The sequence below is a fragment of the Melozone crissalis genome, unplaced genomic scaffold (assembly GCF_028551555.1).
Source record: "Melozone crissalis strain CALT ecotype California unplaced genomic scaffold, PUWL_Pcris_2 ptg000010l_1, whole genome shotgun sequence".
Taxonomy (NCBI): Eukaryota; Metazoa; Chordata; class Aves; order Passeriformes; family Passerellidae; genus Melozone; species Melozone crissalis.
Window position 1 is genome coordinate 4,028,237 of NW_026535788.1, and position 18,383 is coordinate 4,046,619.

The 18,383-nt window shown below is 48.1% G+C and overlaps 1 non-coding gene across 1 annotated transcript; it reads left to right on the forward strand.

The window, feature by feature from the left end:
- Positions 1–17,116: 17,116 nt before the first annotated feature.
- On the forward strand, positions 17,117–17,320 carry LOC128933554 (small nucleolar RNA SNORA74). Its single transcript, XR_008482796.1, has one exon. It is a non-coding gene; the product is annotated as a small nucleolar RNA SNORA74 (small nucleolar RNA).
- Positions 17,321–18,383: the final 1,063 nt, after the last annotated feature.

Here is an 18,383-nt window from a genome sequence, read left to right on the forward strand (position 1 = left end):
CCCCTAAGGTGGAAATGAGACCACCCATCTCAGCAGTGTCACACCACTAAAGGAGAGGGGATGGTTATGAGCCATTATTCCCTGCACAAATGGGCTTTAAATCATCATCCATCACCAGCACCCAGCACTGGATGTTCCAAAGGTGTCCAGCAAAGCCTTTGTGGCTCCTTTCCACCATGGCATGGGTGACCACAGTGCCCATCACCTGGAGATCCTCACGGAGCCTCCACACCCACACTCTGCTGCTGCTCTGGGAAGAAATCAGCCCTGCCAAACATCAGTAAGACCAAACGTGCTGCTTTGGGGTCTCAGGTCTATCTCCCTGGGGTGGGATCATAGGAGGGCAGGGTTCCTCAGCTGCCCCACTCTTCCTGGCCTGGCAGGGGAATGGGGTTGTTATGGAGCAGCAGTGCAGGAATTGAAAGCCTTTTTCCTTCTGGAAGCCCTTGAGGCTGCCAGTCTCAGCTGAGCTGCCGCTTGCCAACAGTTTTTCATTTCTTCTCTGTTTCATCTAAACTTTCCATTGGGTTCCTCATCCATCTGAGCTGCAATGATAAATATGGAAATAAAGAGGCATTTACAGCCCCTCTCTTGGGCTAATTCTGTGTATAAACAAGCTGTGCTCACAGCATCCTCCTCTCCACAGTGCTGATTCAGGAGCAGCAGGGTCTGCCCAGGACTCAGTGGGCACAAGGATTTGGGGGAAATCCCTGGGTCACTGTGGGGAGAAAACTGCAGCAAAAGGAATGGGGCAAGCAAAGCCCACAGGGACTTCTGTAAAGGACTAGAAGGGAAAGAACAACAGCTGAAGAGCTGGATGTGCAAAGTATGAAGAAAGGCTTTAATTTGCACAGAATCTCTTAATCCATTAATCACAGGGACATTTGTGTATGAAAACCTCCCTCTCGTTTAATACTATCTCAGGTTTGTCCAAGAAGGTAATAACTGTTTGGCAGGGGAGTGGGAGGGGCGAGGTGGGACAGGCAAAGGCCATGGGCTTGTTTCCAGGGAGAGATCAGCCATTAACAGCATGGAGCCAGCCCAGGGATGAGCAGCCATGAAAAGCACTGGACATGGCAGTCCAGGAGTGACAGCGGCACTGGGGACACCAGTCCCCTGAAAGAGGATGTCCCAGTGCCTCTTGGCTCTCTGGAGGTTGCCTGCAAAGGCTGGACAAACTTGCCTCGGTGCCTGGAATAGAGGGTTTGGGGGTTTAAGAGCAGACTCTGACATCTTCCCTTCCCCTCCACCACAGTCATTTCCTCTTCATTCGCTGCTCCAGTGTTCCTTTCCTCGCCCTACAGAGCTGGATTGTGAGGATCATCCTGGAGGCAGGGGGAAGCTCTGGCAGCATAGCATGGACTGATCCATCCCCTGATCTTCACCTGATGCTTCTCTCAGGTTTAACCTGTTCTGCTTTAATCCTACATTCTTTCTCAGCAAATCCAGCCTTGCACCAGACCAGCCAAAGTCTCCTTGTGTCCCATGATGGTCCCACAGACCTCAGAATTCCCTGTCAGCCAGTGGGTAAACATAATATCTACAAACCCAGCTGCCTTCCTGGAGCTGTTACCTGTGTTCCTCAAGGGAGGAAAACAGGAAAAATTAGTATGCGGCTTCTTCCTCGAGAAATCAATGCGATCTCAACTCACTGTGAAGTTCCCTGACTGTTAGAGATGCTGCACTGGTAAAATCTAACCCTCAGAGGAGAAAGGGTGGGAAAAAAAGAAAGAAAAATAAATTCCAGTGACTAGACAAGTCTAAAATGTTGCAGAAGGCTAAACTGCCAGGGCTGGGGCTTGTTTGGAAGTCCCAGAGTGGAGAGGGCTGTGCAGTCCAGCTGTTTATCACCCCACCAAGAATCAGCTGTAATTGTTAATTCTAATTAGAACTGTTGGGTAAAAATGTAATCAAGAGTTTCCATTAGGAAAAAAAAATATTTCATCTAAATTAAAAATTTTGTTTTTTGAGAAAGGGGGTAAACGTTGAAAATTTTGTAACAACTCATTTCAGCATTTTCAAGATGAAAAGGGATGTATTTTTGCTGTGAAATGCATCATCAATTCAAATTGTTTTACAGTCTGAAGAGCAAAAAATAGTTTTCAAATCAAAGCAAAAATGGTATTTTTAGGCATTTTCTTTAAAAAAGCCTATCTGGAGGTTTCTGTCCTAATTAAGAATGATTATTGGTTTTCTTTTTTTCTTAATGGAATAAGCTGTTCCTAGTTAGGTCTGCTCTAAAACATTGGGTTGATGTTGATGTGCCCACCCATCTGCCCCAGCACCTGACCCCAGGGCTGTGCTCACACCACCCCACTCTGCATGTCAGCACTGCCTGAAATCCCTGGGATTTGAGTCAGGCTTTATAAAACTCACAGAACTAAAGCAAATTCCTTGCTGCCAGGAGACCTGGTGGGGCACTGGAAGGACACAGGTATGTTTGGTGGGCCTTGTGCAGGTCTCAATTCCTGAGGCAGGCTGATTGTGGTGCCCACACTCGAGCAAGGCAGCTGCAACCCCCCCTTGTACGTTTGACCCTGTGGCTGATGCCATGGAATTGCCACAGATCCCAGCAGGGGTTTGCATCCTGGGGGATCCTCTCCACACGATTAGCAGATCACCTTTATCACACTGAGACAGTGGCTTGGGATCTGGTAGATGGATAGCAGAGCTTGTGGTTTGTGATCTGTCCTCTGGCTAGGAGCACTGAAGGAGAGGACAGAAAAGATGGGGGTTAAATAGGAGCTGGGAGCAGAAGGGGACACCAGGGAAGGAGACTGGGCCAAGGAGAAGCCCAGAAGGACGAGAGCAGGGTGGAAGAGGAAGGGAGCAAAGCTCAAGGGCTCTGCCAGAGATGAAATAGAAAAAGGAATTGCTGTGCAGCAGTTTCAGCCCAGAACAGAGGGAACTGCACGGGCTCCTCGAGCTGCCTGAGGGCATTTTGAAAAACAAAACCAGCAAGCTCTGACAGGGCCAGGAGACCCAGGCAAGAGTGAATGGACAGAGGGGCTGCAGGGTCCCACAGGCAGGGTCCCACAGGCAGGGCACGCTCCTGCCCAGCCACATCCAGAGTGGCACTGCCCTTGCTGCTGCTGCACCACCCCTCTGGCAGCCTGATCGGGGTTATGTCACCTTTCCTGACTGCTCTTTCCCCCGATCAAGTGAGGTTGCTGCTCCAGCTCCCTGCAAGGAGCAGCCGGAGCAGCCTTTCCTGAGCTGCCCAGAGGGACACAGCCAGCCTCAGCCTCCCAGGCAGCTGAGCAGCAGATCCTGCCCCACTGCCACCCCCGGGGAGCTGTGTTGGCAGAGCCGGCACCCAGGACACGGCACCAAGCCCCGGTGGGAGGCTGCAGACCCTTGGCCAGGGAAGGAGATGGTTGGATCATGGGTTCTTCCTGCAGGGAGCAACTGGTGGGTGAAGCCTGGAGCACCCACTCACACGTGGGAGCAGACACAGGGGATAACACACTGCACCAGTGCTTTATGCACCTAACTCAAAATAAGCTTTCTTTTTAAAAAACATATCTAAGAATGATTTTTCTCTCTCTTTTTTTTTTTTGTTATGATTTTGAAGTTATAAATTATTGAAAAAAATTATTCTCACTACTCTCCCAAATTGTTCTCAGGCAAAGAAAAGCAGCTCTACCTTCAACACTGCTTTGTAACAAAATGAGTCAGATTCATTTTGCTCATGATTTGCCCTTGGCTCCCTTTGTCCATGTCTTAAACTACATCCTGGCTCGGTCTCATTAGCAGCGTGTCCTCGGAGGCAGAGGAGGCCCTGCAAGAGCCCGAGGTATTGCAGGTCAAGATTAAAGTGCTCTGCATGACATTCACTGTCAAAGCTGTAACTGGCTTAAATCAGTGCAATTAGATGGATCAGAGGTCACACAGTAACGGCAGCAGTGTTTCAGTGCAGCTGATTAAAACACAGCCCTGGCGTTAAAGGATGTGATTAAAAGGCAGTGTCAGGGCTGAGACCTGGCAGAAGAGCTCAGCAGGCAGGGTTAAATCCACAGCTTCTTCTGGGGTTGGACACCCCAGGGCCTGGAAAAGATCTCCAAGTATCAGCTGAGCCAGCTCAGCTTTTAGGTCTGGAATGCCATCTTGTGATGGCAGTGGGGAAGTGGAAATGGCCCCTCTGTGGAGGCAGAGGAGATGATGGAATTACAGAATGGGTTGGGTCAGAAGAGACCATAAAAATAATTTTATTCCTCTCCCTGCCATGGCAGGGACACCTCCCACTGTCCCAGGCTGCTCCCAGCCCCAATGTCCAGCCTGGCCATGGGCACTGCCAGGGATCCAGGGGCAGCCACAGCTGCTCTGGGCACCCTGCCAGGGCCTGTCCACCCTCACAGGGAACAATTCCTGATTCCCAATATCCCATCCATCCCTGCCCTCTGGCAGTGGGAGCCATTCCCTGTGTCCTGTCCCTCCATCCCTTGTCCCCAGTCCCTCCCCAGCTCTCCTGGAGCCCCTTTAGGCCCTGGAAGGGGCTCTGAACTCTCCCTGGAGCCTTCTTTTGTCCAGGTGAGCACCCCCAGCTCTCCCAGCCTGGCTCCATGGCAGAGGGGCTCCAATCCTGGGAGCATCTCCATGGCCTCTCTGGACTTGCTCCAACAGCTCCAGGTCCTTCTGATGCTGGAGCAGCTCTGCAAGGGTATCTCACAAGGGCAGAATAGAGGGGGACCATCCCTCCCTCACCTGCTGCCCACTCCTCTGTGGGTGCAGCCCAGCACAGGGGAGTTTCTGGGCTGCCACTGTTGGCTCATGTCCAGCTTTTCATCCATTATATCCTCCAAGCCCTTCTTTGCTGGTCAATGAGCTCTTCTCCCAGTCTGTGCTCATGTGTGGGGTATCCCTGACCTGGGTGCAGCACCTCAAAGAGGAAAAGGCACCATCGAGGCCATGGCTGCCCTGCCTTCTGCAGTGTGGGAGCCAAGCAAGGCTGGTGTCACTCACAGGGCAGTGCAAGCACCAACACCCATGAGGTGTCATCATCACAGGCCCCAGCCATGACAGACACCAGGGGGATAAAAGTTCTTCTCACCAAAGCCTGAACGTGCTTGGCTGTGGGGCTGGAGGTGACCACCATGGTAAATGATGATGTACATCCACAGATCTTTTCTTCCATAGGTTTACTGAATTTTCTTCCTCTTCCCATGGTACTACTCTGTCTTTTTCTCCAGTGACTGACAGTGTGGTCAAATGGTGTTGATGCCGAATTTTGCCCCAAAAGGCGATAATAAGCTGCCCAGAGACTAGATTTGAGGTCTATAGGCAGGAGGTATTTATTGACAACGCGTTGGAGAAATCACCAAGTGGATTTCTAAATCAAGTACAGCAAAAGCAGGTTTTTATACAATTTTGAACAAGGATTACATAATTTATTATATGTATATTAATAAGCAGGCAGGAGTATAGGCGGGGTTTTCCAGGAACTCTTGGTCTTCCTTAGTTAAATTTTAAGCTTCTCCTAATTTGGGCATTTTCCTGTCATCCTTGGCATGTTTTTCCATGACTTGGCAGAAATCACTGTTGCACTTGGCTTGATTCTGACGGCTTGGCAGGTCACCTTAACCTTTTGGCTTCTACTTTCGCTTCTTCAAATATTCTAATTCCAAAGTTTCTTTTGTGAGCGTATTTTAGATCATTTATTAACTTATCTAATCAAAGTTTTCCCAAACAATGTATTTTAGGTTATTTATTAACTTCTGTGTTTCCCTTGATAGAGTGTCTTTTAATTCTTTTATTCCTCAGGTCTTTTAATTCTTTTCTTTCTCGGAAACTACTGTTCATTGTAATGAATGGCTTCATTCCCCCCTTTTCTTATAACTTACGAATTCTTTCGTCAAATTCTAATCCTATAGGGCGCTGGTACGCTCGTACCATAGCCCAAAACATTTGGGTCCTTTTCATTATGATTCTTAGTAGTTGAAGACCTGTGTAGCTGTTGAGTAGTATACAGCATTGAGCAGTATAATAGGAACAAGCTTTATTTTTCTTTCTGCCTTCTCTGTTTTTCCTTTCTTTGTTGTCTTTTCCCTGGTTTGTTAGAATGTCTATTATAAGGCTGTGTCAATTTTTGAATGCACTGGTCTAATTCCAAATCTGCATCTTTGCTTACAGGTATAGCGTGAAGTAAGTTTAAAGGCAAATCAGCTTTACAGCGAGCTGCTATAGTGCGTGAGGATGTAGTAATTTCAAGCTCTCTAAGTACTTGCTGTAATTTCCACCTCATATATGCTATGGCCACTTGTTCTGTACTCTCATAAAGTTGTAATCCTGACCTTCCTGGTAGACCAGTACTGTGCTCAAGAGCTCTATACCAGGAAGAATATCGAATCCATCTTCCAAAACAAGGTCTACACCATAAAAATCCTATTGATCTTTGTGAGTACCAGTAAATCTGATTACAATCAGCACAATGCAGAGCTATCCAAGCATAGCACTTATCAACATCCCTTTTACAAACATAACAAGGAAGTGAATGTAAGTAAGGGTCAGTATAAAAGTCTGGTTCTTCAATCCAATATAACCAATTCAATGGTGGTGACTGTAAAGCCTCTTCGGCTTTCTTACTATATGCGGCTACCAATTCAAGCTCCTTCTTTAAGGCAACATGTATCTTACTTCGTAATCGTTGTTCTTGTTCTTCAACACCTATAGCATGCCACGAAGCAGGGTCCCATGGAGCAACAGCGTCCCACAAGGCAGGGTCCCTTAGACGTGAAATTGTCCTAATCATAGGGAACTAATTAACAATTACTAATAACCTTATTTAGATGAAGTTGTTCCTTTTCTTGCCTTCTTTTTCTGATCTATTTTCAGTTTTGCTGCTCCTAACTTTACTGGTCCCGTCACTTGCAAACTCAGTTTTTGCAATTTTCCAATACAATGATCTAATGCCTTTTCAGGATTTCCCCTGAAGGGCCCTACAATTGAACGCTGTGTTAAAGGTAGTAATTTTCTACACCTTACAGAAACTATACGCGATTTACTTTGAACCTTAATTCTATTCACAACACATTGTACTTTCCAACGACAATAAGCAAGAATTTTCTGTTCGGGAGACTCATAAAGATTTAAAGCTGCATATGCATTTTGCCCCGTCTGTCTCCTTAATTCATTTTCCCAGCTTCTACCCCACGTGTGCTCGTGCTCACAAGTATGACACCATAAATCCCATAATAATGATTGTTCTATCCAAAAAGTGTTATCACAACCTCCACAATGTTAAGCTATCCAAGCAGCACAATGTGAATCATAACAATCAAGGCAAGGTGCCTTTGCCGGACTTGTTAAACGAAAAGTTGATAATGAGTCAATAAAATCATTCACATCCTGGGCCGTTTGATAGTGACGTATCAGAGCTCTGTCTAACCCTCTCGAGTGTCCCTTCAGCTGTAGCGGCAGTGGTCGTAGGACTAGGGGCAGTTTCTTCTTCAGTCGCTCCCTGTCCTCTTCCGTGGGGTGCCAAGGCTGCATCAAAAACAGGTTTCGCCCACAAGGCCACCCACTGGCCTGTGGACGGTAAGGTGTGTGTAATTGCCATTTAATTTGTAATGCTTTGCTTATTGCTCTCACCACTTTTGCACAGAAATGTGTGCCCCTATCCGAAGATATGCTCTTCGGTACTCCAAACCGTGGAATAATTTCATTCAACAATACTTTAGTCACCTCTCTTTCCTTATTTGTCCTGCAAGGGAATGCTTCAGGCCACCCAGAAAATGTATCAGTTAATACCAACAAGTACCGAAACCCCCCTTTTCTTGGGAGTTCGGAAAAATCAATTTGCCATACCTCACCTGGAAATTTACCTCGGTTTATTGCTCCCTGGTGTATCTTAGTCCCTGTATTCGGGTTGTTCTTCAAGCATCGCTCACACTGGGATGTGACACGTTTTATGGTGATAAATAATTTCGGTCCTGCTATCCTGGCTTGCAAATATTGGTAAAGTGGATCTAGACCCCAACGGGCCTTTTCATGCTCCGTCTTTACAATCTGCCGCATTAGGTTCCCTGGTATTACCAACTGTCCTGTCTCTAATTGTCCCCACCCACTGTCTAACAGTTTACCTTTATTCCTTTGAATCCATCTATGATCTTGATTCCTGATAGTTTGGTTGGAGGTGTACATCCAGCTCTCCTGGTATCAGAGCTGCTATATTTACCTTTCCGGTCCTTGCAGCAGCTAATTTAGCTTCTGCATCTGCCTTTCTACTCCCAACTTCTGGAATAGTGTTACCTTTTAGATGTCCTTTACAATGCATTATGGCCACTTGTGCTGGGAGTTGGACTGCTTCTAGCAATCGTAGAATCTCCTCTGCATGTTTGACTGTTTTCCTTTGAGTAGTCAACAGTCCTCTTTCTTTCCAGATGGCTCCATGAGCGTGAACAACGGAGAAGGCATACTTAGAGTCTATCCAAATATTTATTCGCATGTTCTCTGCCAATTCTAGGGCTCGAGTCAGAGCTATCAATTCTGCCTTCTGGGCTGAGGTCCCTGCAGGCAAAGGGTTTGACTCGATTACCTTTTCTGTGGTAGTTACTGCATAACCAGCCATTTTTATTCCTTATTTTACGAAGCTGCTACCATCCGAGAACCAATCGTCTGCATCTTCGAATGGCTCTTCTTTGAGATCCGGGCGACTGGAGTAAACGGCTTTGATCGTTTCCAGGCAATCGTGCTCGATGGGTTCTGCTGAGGTTTTCCCTTCTAGGAATGAAGCTGGGTTCACAACGTTAGTTACCTGAATAGTAACATCATCTGACTCAGCCAAAACAGCTTGATACTTTAGGAATCTGGAAGGTGACAGCCAGTGATTCCCTTTCTGCTCTAACACAGCAAACACAGTGTGAGCCACTAACACAGTCATTTTCTGGCCCAGCGTGAGCTTTCTGGCCTCTTCAATGTTGATTATCACTGCGGCCACTACACTCAGGCAGCCAGGCCATCCTTTACTCACTTCATCCAATTGTTTGGAGAAGTAGGCCACAACCCTTTTATGTGGTCCTAACTGTTGTGCTAGGACTCCTAGGGCCATTCCTTGTCGCTCATGAGAAAACAGCCAGAATGGTTTTGTCACGTCTGGGAGACCCAAGGCTGGTGCTCTCATGAGTTCCTGTTTCAGTCTCTTATAGGCTCCCTTTGCCTCGGGAGTCCAAACTAGAACACCCTTACTTTCCTTCAGTAAGTCATAGAGTGGTTTGGCGAGTATTCCATATTGATAGATCCATAGCCGACACCAACCAGTCATCCCTAGGAAGGCGCGCAAATCTCTTACCGTCTCTGGTTTAGGCATTTGGCAGATGGCTTCTTTCCTGGCTGCTCCCAGGGATCGCTGTCCTCTGGAAACTTCATATCCCAGATACACCACTTCTTCTTGTACCAGCTGTGCTTTCTGTTGAGAAACTCGATATCCACTTAAACCCAGAAAGTTTAACAGGGAAATAGTCCATTCAATGCACTCTTCTTCTGTTTCTGTTGCTATTAGGAGGTCGTCTACATATTGCAAAAGAGTACCATCTCCCAGCGGCCTTTCCCACTGTTCTAATTCTTTGGCTAACTGCAGATTCCCATTCAAATGCAAAGATCTTTTAGCTCTCCGGAGCTAAAGGAAGGCAGAAGAATGCGTCTTTTAAATCTAACACTGTGAACCATGTCAAATTACCTTTTAATTTAGTTAAGCGTGTGTAAGGGTTAGCAACTACTGGATGTAGCGTCTTGGTTATCTCATTTACTGCCCTCAGGTCTCGGACTAATCTATAAGCTCCATTAGGTTTCTTTACTGGCAGAATTGGGGTGTTAAAATCTGATTCACATTCTATCAATAAACCTAATTCTAAAAACCTTTTGATTATGGGCTCAATTCCCTTTCTATCTTCTAACCTCAGTGGGTATTGTTTCCTAACTACCGGCCTCGCTCCAGGTATAAGTTCAATAATGATAGGTGTTGCTTGTTTTGATCTCCCAGGTATATCGGTAGCCCATACTAATGGATATGTTTCACTCAGGATACACTCAATATTGTGGCCTTCAGGCTTCGATTCTATACAACTGATTGTTAGGCTTAAGGCTGTAATCAGTTGCTCTTCACTTACTTGAAATTCCAATTTGTCTTTGTTGAATTTTATTCTGACTCTCAGGTTCTCCAGTAAGTCTCTTCCTAATAGAGGCTTTGGTGAATTTGGCAAATACAGAAACTGGTGAATTCCCATTTGTTTCCCAATTTTGTATTTAATGGGTTTCAAAAAGTAAGCTTTTTCTGGTTGGCCTGTTGCTCCCACAACTTGTACAAATTCATCACTCTTAGGTACCAATTCCTGATTTAAAACCGAAAATGTTGCTCCTGTATCAATCAAAAAATCCAATTCCTTTTTACCTTCCCCTAGCTCCATTTTAACCAGTGGGTCTGCTAGGGTACGGCCCACCGGTCCCCCTCATTCACTGCCCTGATGTGCGATAGTAGTAGTGTCCATTGATCTTTCTCTTAATTGGGGGCACTCATGTTTCCAGTGTCCCGTTTGGAAGCAATAGGCACACTGGTTTGGCCCTATTCTAACTGGGTGGGGTTGGAACCTCCCTCCCCCTCTCACTGGGTAGCCTCTACCCCTACCCCTGGTGTTAGGCCCCAAATGGTTTGTATTTTGAGCTCCTACTGCTACAGCCACTATTCGAGCTAGCCTCTTATCTTCCTTTTCCTTTTCCTCTATTTCCCTGTTATTATACACCTTCCATGCCTCATTCAGCAATGCCTCCAGGTTTATATTTGCTGGATGTTCGAGCTTTTGTAATTTCTTCCTGATGTCTGGATTACTCTGTCCCATCATTAATCCTAACAGGTGTTGCTTCCCTTCTTCCGTTGCTGGGTCCAGGGGTGTGTACTGTCTCATGGCTGCCCTAAGTCTATCCAAAAACTCTGATGGGGTCTCATCCTTTCCCTGCCTGATGTCATATAGCATCGACCAATTGATAGCCTTAGGGATCGCATTACGCAAGCCCATCGCTATCAGTTTTCTATACTGCACCAGCCGCCGGTAGTGCTCTTCGTTGCCCGGGTCCCATTCTGGTTTACTGCTGGGGAAATTATCTTCTAGTCTCCCTGATAATACTTGAGCATGTCGTTTTCCTGTTTCCAATACGAGTTCCCTTTCTGTATCTGTCAATTCTGACAGCATCACCTCTATATCTTCCCAATCAATATCTAAATTCTTCGCCATTAATTCAAACCTCTTCGCTACTCCCTCTGGGTTCCTCCTGAAGTTCCTTGCCTCATCTCTCCAATTGTTCAGATCACTCGTGGAGAACGGCACCTTCACCCTAGTCCTTTCCCCTACCATTGGCATAAATTGTCGGAGAGGAGCTATCGTATGGTTCCCTTCCTCTCTTTGCTTTGCTTCCCTCCGTGCCACAGATCTGGTATAATACGAGTGACTGATTGCCTCCCCGGGATCTTCTTCCTGTGCCTCAGTGTCTTCCCTATTCTTTCTCTTCTCTTTTCTCTTTCCCTTTCCCTGTTCTTCATCTTCACTTTCAATTTCTGTCAACTCTTTTCCTACTACTCCCCTAGCATGGTTTACACAGTCCAACCGCCTCTCGCTCTGCATCTGTCGCCTTTCTTCCCGCATCTGCCGGTGCCTGTCCTGTTCCGGGCTACTGTCCTCCTCATCTTCCGTTCCCCTTCCGTCTCTCTTATCCTCTATCTGGATTACTATATTCAGCTTCTGTGAGTTGTTCTCTGCCTCTCTTTCGCATGCCTCATTGTCATTCTTCTCACTATATTTCAACTCAGAGACATCGCCTCCCAGTGAGCTACTTTTGTCTTTAGTCCTCTGTGTGCTAGTTTCCATTCTACAAGTACCTGATTTCCTTAAACTTCCATTCTTAGGTGTGCTACTATCCCTACATGGACTTAGTTCGGGCAGGCTGCGTGTCTCCCCTCGGCTCTCAGCTCCATGTGGACTGGCTTCTTCCCTCTCAACTTCTAGTCTAGGTGGGCTGTCAGCATCCCTGTAGTTCCCCGACCCCTGTGGACTATCTGGTCCCTGCGGGCTGCTTTCCCTCTTTTCAATCCCCGATTTCGATGGGCTACCTTCTCCCCAACTGTTGTCTAACTTCTGAGGGCTGTGCCCAAACTTTAGATTTCCACCATCGTTCCAGTTCCTTTAATGGGCTAAGATCCCCTTGTTCCTCTTTTGGCCTGGGAAGGGGGCCCTTCCCGTCCTGGGGCGAATGGATGGTATTCCCACAGGCTTATTTCACTCTCCTTTCCACTATCCCTTCTTGTTAACTTAAGACATTGTTCCCCAATGCTACATGCATCACAGCAACGTTCTTTAGGCTTTGAACCTTTCTTATCTTTTTCTAGAGCTAGTACTAGGGGGTCCTGAGGTGCTACATAAAGAACATGTCAGCATACATCACTTCATCCCATTTATTAAGTCAACGGAGGAAAAGCATCAGTTGTAAAATAGTGTTATAATTAGTTGTTCCCTCCGGTGGCCATTTCTCATTGTCATCTAACTTATACAATGGCCACCACTGTGTGCAATATTTAAGGAGCGTCTTTTTACTTATGTTTCCCCCCGGAATCCCTCCCAAGTCCTTCCAGTGCTTTAGGATACATCCTAAGGGGGTTTTCATATTTACGTCCTTACTCTGTTGACCTCCCATTGCTATTTCCTGTGTCTGTGTTTTCTGTTTAACCGGAACAGTCTCTTTCTTGCAAATACTGTATGCCAATTGATTTTAACACTTCATACACACAATTTCCAATCGCTTTGTCTGTTTCCGACCTGGCTTCTCGCGAAGAACAGGAAATGCGGAGTGGGACTCCCTCTCGCTTCGCAGCGATGCTGCGTCTCATTCACTCTCACCCACACACCTTTATGAAATAGTTCCTACCTTATGGTCTATATCAGAACAGATTGTTTACCAGGTAGGGTCACGAGAGGTCGCCTACAGACCGTGAGATACCGGTTTGCCAGATTCATGCAATCGCAAAGCACCGTAACAATTGCAGGGGGTGACAAATTTCTTCCCGGGATTGAGACGTGTGTCTATTACATGAAGAGTGACAAGACGCCTCCTGTAAGATTTTGCAACAGACACATAGAGCAGACACAAAAATACCACAAACTGACCGACCTCTCTTCCGGTCTCAGAGAACAATTTCAGTTCTTGACCCTTAATTCACAGTATTATAACATTAAACACAATGTTAAAACGGTTTCCCACATAATAAGAACAAACCAAAGATACCAAGATAAACGAAAAACAAATATTCTTTCCAAAGATACCAAGATAAACGAAAAACAAATACTCCTTTCAGCAGGACTCTAACCTGCGTTACGAAAAACAAATATTCCTCACAGCAGGACTCTAACCTGCGTTACTATTACCGTACCTCTAACACAACTGGGATTCTTTACCAGGGCGTCCCCCGGCTTCCCTTCGAGCGGTCACGTCTGACCCTCGTTTCCCAATAAAGCGCTTTACCATAAAACCCTTAAGCAAAGATAAATACCTCTTAATTTGGAGCAGGAGATGCAGAAAGTTCTTGTCCACCGTTGCGCGTTGGCTGGGGGATGGGGATCCCTTCTGACAGAATTCCGTCAAGGGCCCCGAAGAGATCCCGGTCCCCCGAGCCAAGGCTCGGGAGGACCCTTTCCGTCCTGCCGCGGTCGCCAAGAAGGATGCCGAATTTTGCCCCAAAAGGCGATAATAAGCTGCCCGGAGACTAGATTTGAGGTCTATAGGCAGGAGGTATTTATTGACAACGCGTTGGAGAAATCACCAAGTGGATTTCTAAATCAAGTACAGCAAAAGCAGGTTTTTATACAATTTTGAACAAGGATTACATAATTTATTATATGCATATTAATAAGCAGGCAGGAGTATAGGCGGGGTTTTCCAGGAACTCTTGGTCTTCCTTAGTTAAATTTTAAGCTTCTCCTAATTTGGGCATTTTCCTGTCATCCTTGGCATGTTTTTCCATGACTTGGCAGAAATCACTGTTGCACTTGGCTTGATTCTGACGGCTTGGCAGGTCACCTTAACCTTTTGGCTTCTACTTTCGCTTCTTCAAATATTCTAATTCCAAAGTTTCTTTTGTGAGCGTATTTTAGATCATTTATTAACTTATCTAATCAAAGTTTTCCCAAACAATGTATTTTAGGTTATTTATTAACTTCTGTGTTTCCCTTGATAGAGTGTCTTTTAATTCTTTTATTCCTCAGGTCTTTTAATTCTTTTCTTTCTCGGAAACTACTGTTCATTGTAATGAATGGCTTCAGTGTTGAGCCAAAATCTGATTGGTACAGAAGGATCACAGTACCAGCCCTGCAGTGCCAGAGCTGAGCAGTGACGGGGGGCAGGCAGTGAGCCCTGGGCATGGGTGTGTTCAGGGCTGAGGTGACAGTAAAGGATCTCTCTTGCTGCCACAGGAGCTGCAGACATCAGCTACATGGGGGATGTCCCACCCCAGGCTTGGAGCACACGTCTTTTGAAGCACTACAGCTCCATGCCAGTGCAGATCTCTTGAGTGGATGCACTGTGCCAGCAGACAGTGCTCATGTCCTGGTTTAACCCATCCTGCTAATTTATGGGAGCAAAATCACTCAAATGTGATTCCTCCTTTATGCTGCAACTGAACATTCACTCAACAGAGGTTACCCAGGCTTCTGGAGCCAGTTGAGTTGCTTTGAACACAAGCTGCAGGGCTGTGCTGGGATGCAGGGAGCTCAGGGGAGGCTGTGTCTAGACTAGAGGAACTCTCCAGGAGGCTTGCTGGGCTTTTGTTTTGTAGTAACTCATATCTCTAATCTGGCTTGGAACAAAGCATCTCAGTCCTTTCAGGCCTTGCCACGACACTTGCAGGAGAAAAGGAGGCTCTGTTTAGTGGTCAGCAAGCCAAGATGAACAACAGGGACTGGCTGCAGCTAATGCAGAGAGCACATTCCTGTGACAGAAAAGGGCTTCACCCCCATAGCAGAGCTGCTCTGCTGTGTTTCATCTGGTTTGATGCTCTTCACCCAAAGTTCACAAATGAGGTGCCCTTGGCCATGGGCAGCGAGACCCCCAGGAACAAGAGCATGAAGTGTTCTGTGTCTGCTCTTACCTGTCTCTCCCCCAGACAGGTTTTGCTGTGCTGCACTGGCATAGCTGGGAAACCTGTTCCTCACCAGGTTCATCAGTGACAGGGGAAGCACCGAGCTCCTTCTGCTCAGCACCAGCCTCTGTCCCTGCACACAGCAGTGTCCTGGGCACAACGAGCCCAGAGCTTCCCAGGACAAGGCAGGATCAGGCTGAGCTGGAGAGGAGCACCCCACATCCAGGAAGAATAGCTGCCTGCTTGGGCTGAAAATAGACCATGAAACATTTGAAGAAGACAGAGCTGGAGTGGATGATTGCCTGAGGCAAGGCGCAGCTCCAGCTGAGTTCACTGCTGAGCTCTGAGAGCATAAGCACGAGGAGCATGGGGGAGGGATGCCAGGCTTTCTGGAAAGGCCTTCAAGTGTCGCAATGGAGCACAAAGCCCAGAGAAAAACTTCCTTTGAATGGATCCCCAGCAAGGGAGTTACAGTTACACTGCTGTGCCCAGACATGGATACACAGAGCACTGGGCTGATGTTACAGCATCCAGTGGAGGTCAGGGAAGGTGTGGAATTGTGCTTTTCCCAGCAAGGCACTTGGCAGCACCACAGCTTTTTCTCTGCTTATTTCAGGGCTGGAATTTTGTTGCTGGCAGCTGTTTCTGAGCTGACACTTCTACCTCCTGTGCTCGAAGTGGGACACATCAGGGGCAAGCAGAGGCAGCTCACCAGCCCTCTGCTTCCCATGAGCCGGTGCTTGAGTTCAGTTCTCCCAGCTCCACAGATCGTGTTCCTGCTCCGGCTCTGTCAGGGATGCTGGAAGTGTCCAAGGCCAGGTCGGACAGGGACTGGAGCAACCTGGGACAGTGGAAGGTGTACCTGCCCATGGCAGGGAGTGGGACGAGACGATCTCAAAGTCCCTCCCGGTGCCTGATTACCGAGGGTTTTTTCCCGCCCCGAGGGGAGCGGCCGAAGCGAGCGGTGCCTGTGGAATCACCTCGGCAGAGTGGCCAGGCCCACTGCTTTTCTGCCCCCGCCACCGTGTGGAGATGAAGCGGTTCTGGGGGGCTGGGCTTCTTCAGCTAACCGCCATGAGGGCCAGGAGTGGCTCTGGCGGGCCGGGCTCCCTCCCCATGAGGGCAGGGAGTGGCTCTGGCGGGCTGGGCTCCTTCAGCTCGCCGCCATGAGGGCAAAGAGCAGCTCTGGCAGGCCAGGCTCATTCAGCTCGCCGCCGTGAGGGCAAGGAGCGGCTCTGGCGGGCCGAGCTCCTTCACCATGAGGGACCACCGCTGCCATGAGGTGGGGGGGGGGGGCGGCAGCGGGGCTGGAGACCGGGGCTCCAAGGCAGGAAGGCGCCACCTGAAATACTCACTGTCTCCTATTTAGCTGTTCGGCCGGGGGACTGGGGATGTTACTCAGCTGTGCGGTTCAGCATTAATTCCTCAGCCTTTCACTCGGTGTGCTGTCTTTTGTCCTCTGCCACAAGGCAGGCTGCTGCTGTTGAGCTTTGTGAATACAGATGGAACTAATGGCTTATTTGTGATGTTTCTGCTGTCCTCTCTTTAGGCCTTCAGCCGATGACCGATGGCGGTGACCCGCCCGCAGGAGCAGCTCTGAGGTGCCCCAGCCCCGTCGCATGTGGAACCCCGAGCTGAGCTGTGCTGAGCTGTGCTGGGACAGCCGGGGAGGCGCTCCGGGAGGGCACTGGAACCTGCGAGAGCAGATGTGAAGGGATAACCTGCCCGTGGGACACAGCAAGAGCTCTGGAGCCACATGGGTGAGGCGTGACCGTGAGCCAGCCTGGGAAAATGGGCAAAAATGTTTTGCTGTCTAAAAGGCCTCTGCTGGTTCCTGTGCTAGCCTCAGGTCCTCAGGGTGGAAATAACGTGGTTTTTCCAGAAATAAGTTTAGCTTATCTATTCCTCTTGCTGGATGAAGCCTTGATGAGAGTAGGTGTCATCAGAAAAGTGCCTCCACGTTTTTTCTGCCCTGTAAACCCCCCAGTTTTGGGGTTTTTGTCTCCCAGCAGTAGTCAGCTGCCTGTGGCTGCTCAGTGCCTGTGCCAGTGTTATGCTGCTGGGAGAGAAAGGTGCTGCTGAGCTTTCCTGGCACCAGCGAGGCCGTCCTGGTGCTCAGTGGTGCCAGGTTTTGGCAGCACTCTGCATGCCTGAGAGTGGAGTAACTCCTGCCCGTGGAGACAGGTGACTAGACTGTACGTGTTCATGCAGCAACAGGCAGCTTTATTGAGATCTAACTTCCTTATGTAGATAAGAAGGCCCATGAAGGTAATCCTCATTGGCTGAGCCAGTTACTACTCAGCTAACCAGCCAATAGCAGCCTGGGTCTCCAATGGCCTGGGTCTGCTCTTACTGGTCGAATTACATAAGCAAGGTAATTATATAATAAATCACTTAAGAAGTTGGAATTATTTATACTGTGTGGCCTGCAGGCCAGATGTAGAGCATCACAGAGGAATAGCTCATAAATATGGAACTTGTGTGTGTCATAAAACCTCTATAGCTCATAAATATGGAACTTGTGTGTGTCATAAAACCTCTGTTCGCATGATGTTTGGGACACTCGAATGGAGGAAGGATCCTCCAAGTGATCAGTGCTGCAATAAAAATGAATGCTTTTTGATACTCAAACTGTGTTAGAAAGTTTCTTTTTGGGTGATTTCAGTGTCAGTTCCACAAGGCCCTGTAGTTTCACAGTGGCCCCTTGGTTCTAAAGTGTCACGATGGCCTCAGTCCCACAAGGCCCCACAATGTCCAAAGAGTCCCCTTAATTCCATGGGGCCCTGAAGAGCTACAATGGCCCCTTGGCTCCATGAGGCCCTGCAGTGCCACCCTGGGGCAGGAGGCCAGGAGGAACTCATTCCCCACATGCTGCAGCTCCCTGGGCCGGCTGGCACCAACACCTTCTCCCAGGCCAGCACTGCCGGGTACAGCCAGGGCCGAGCCACACTGCAGCTCTCTGCAAACCACGGCAGGGGCTGCCAGGCCAAAACCTGAGTCACAGACAGTTTGTCACTCTTCCTGTCTGTATCTGACCAAGAAATGTCCCATTGTGGGGTCCCCTTTCCTGCAGTCACTGCAGCACTGGGACCATCCCTGGAGCTCTGAGCGAGAGAAATGGCCAGCGCTGCACCTCTGCAGTGACTAAGGGATGGTGGGAAATGCTCTCTGGGGTGGCTGGAACCATGGAAAAAGGACAGTTGGGAGCACAGAGGGAAACCCAGCTGGGCTGCTGGACTGGGGCAAGACATCTCTGTCTGGGGGAGAAGTT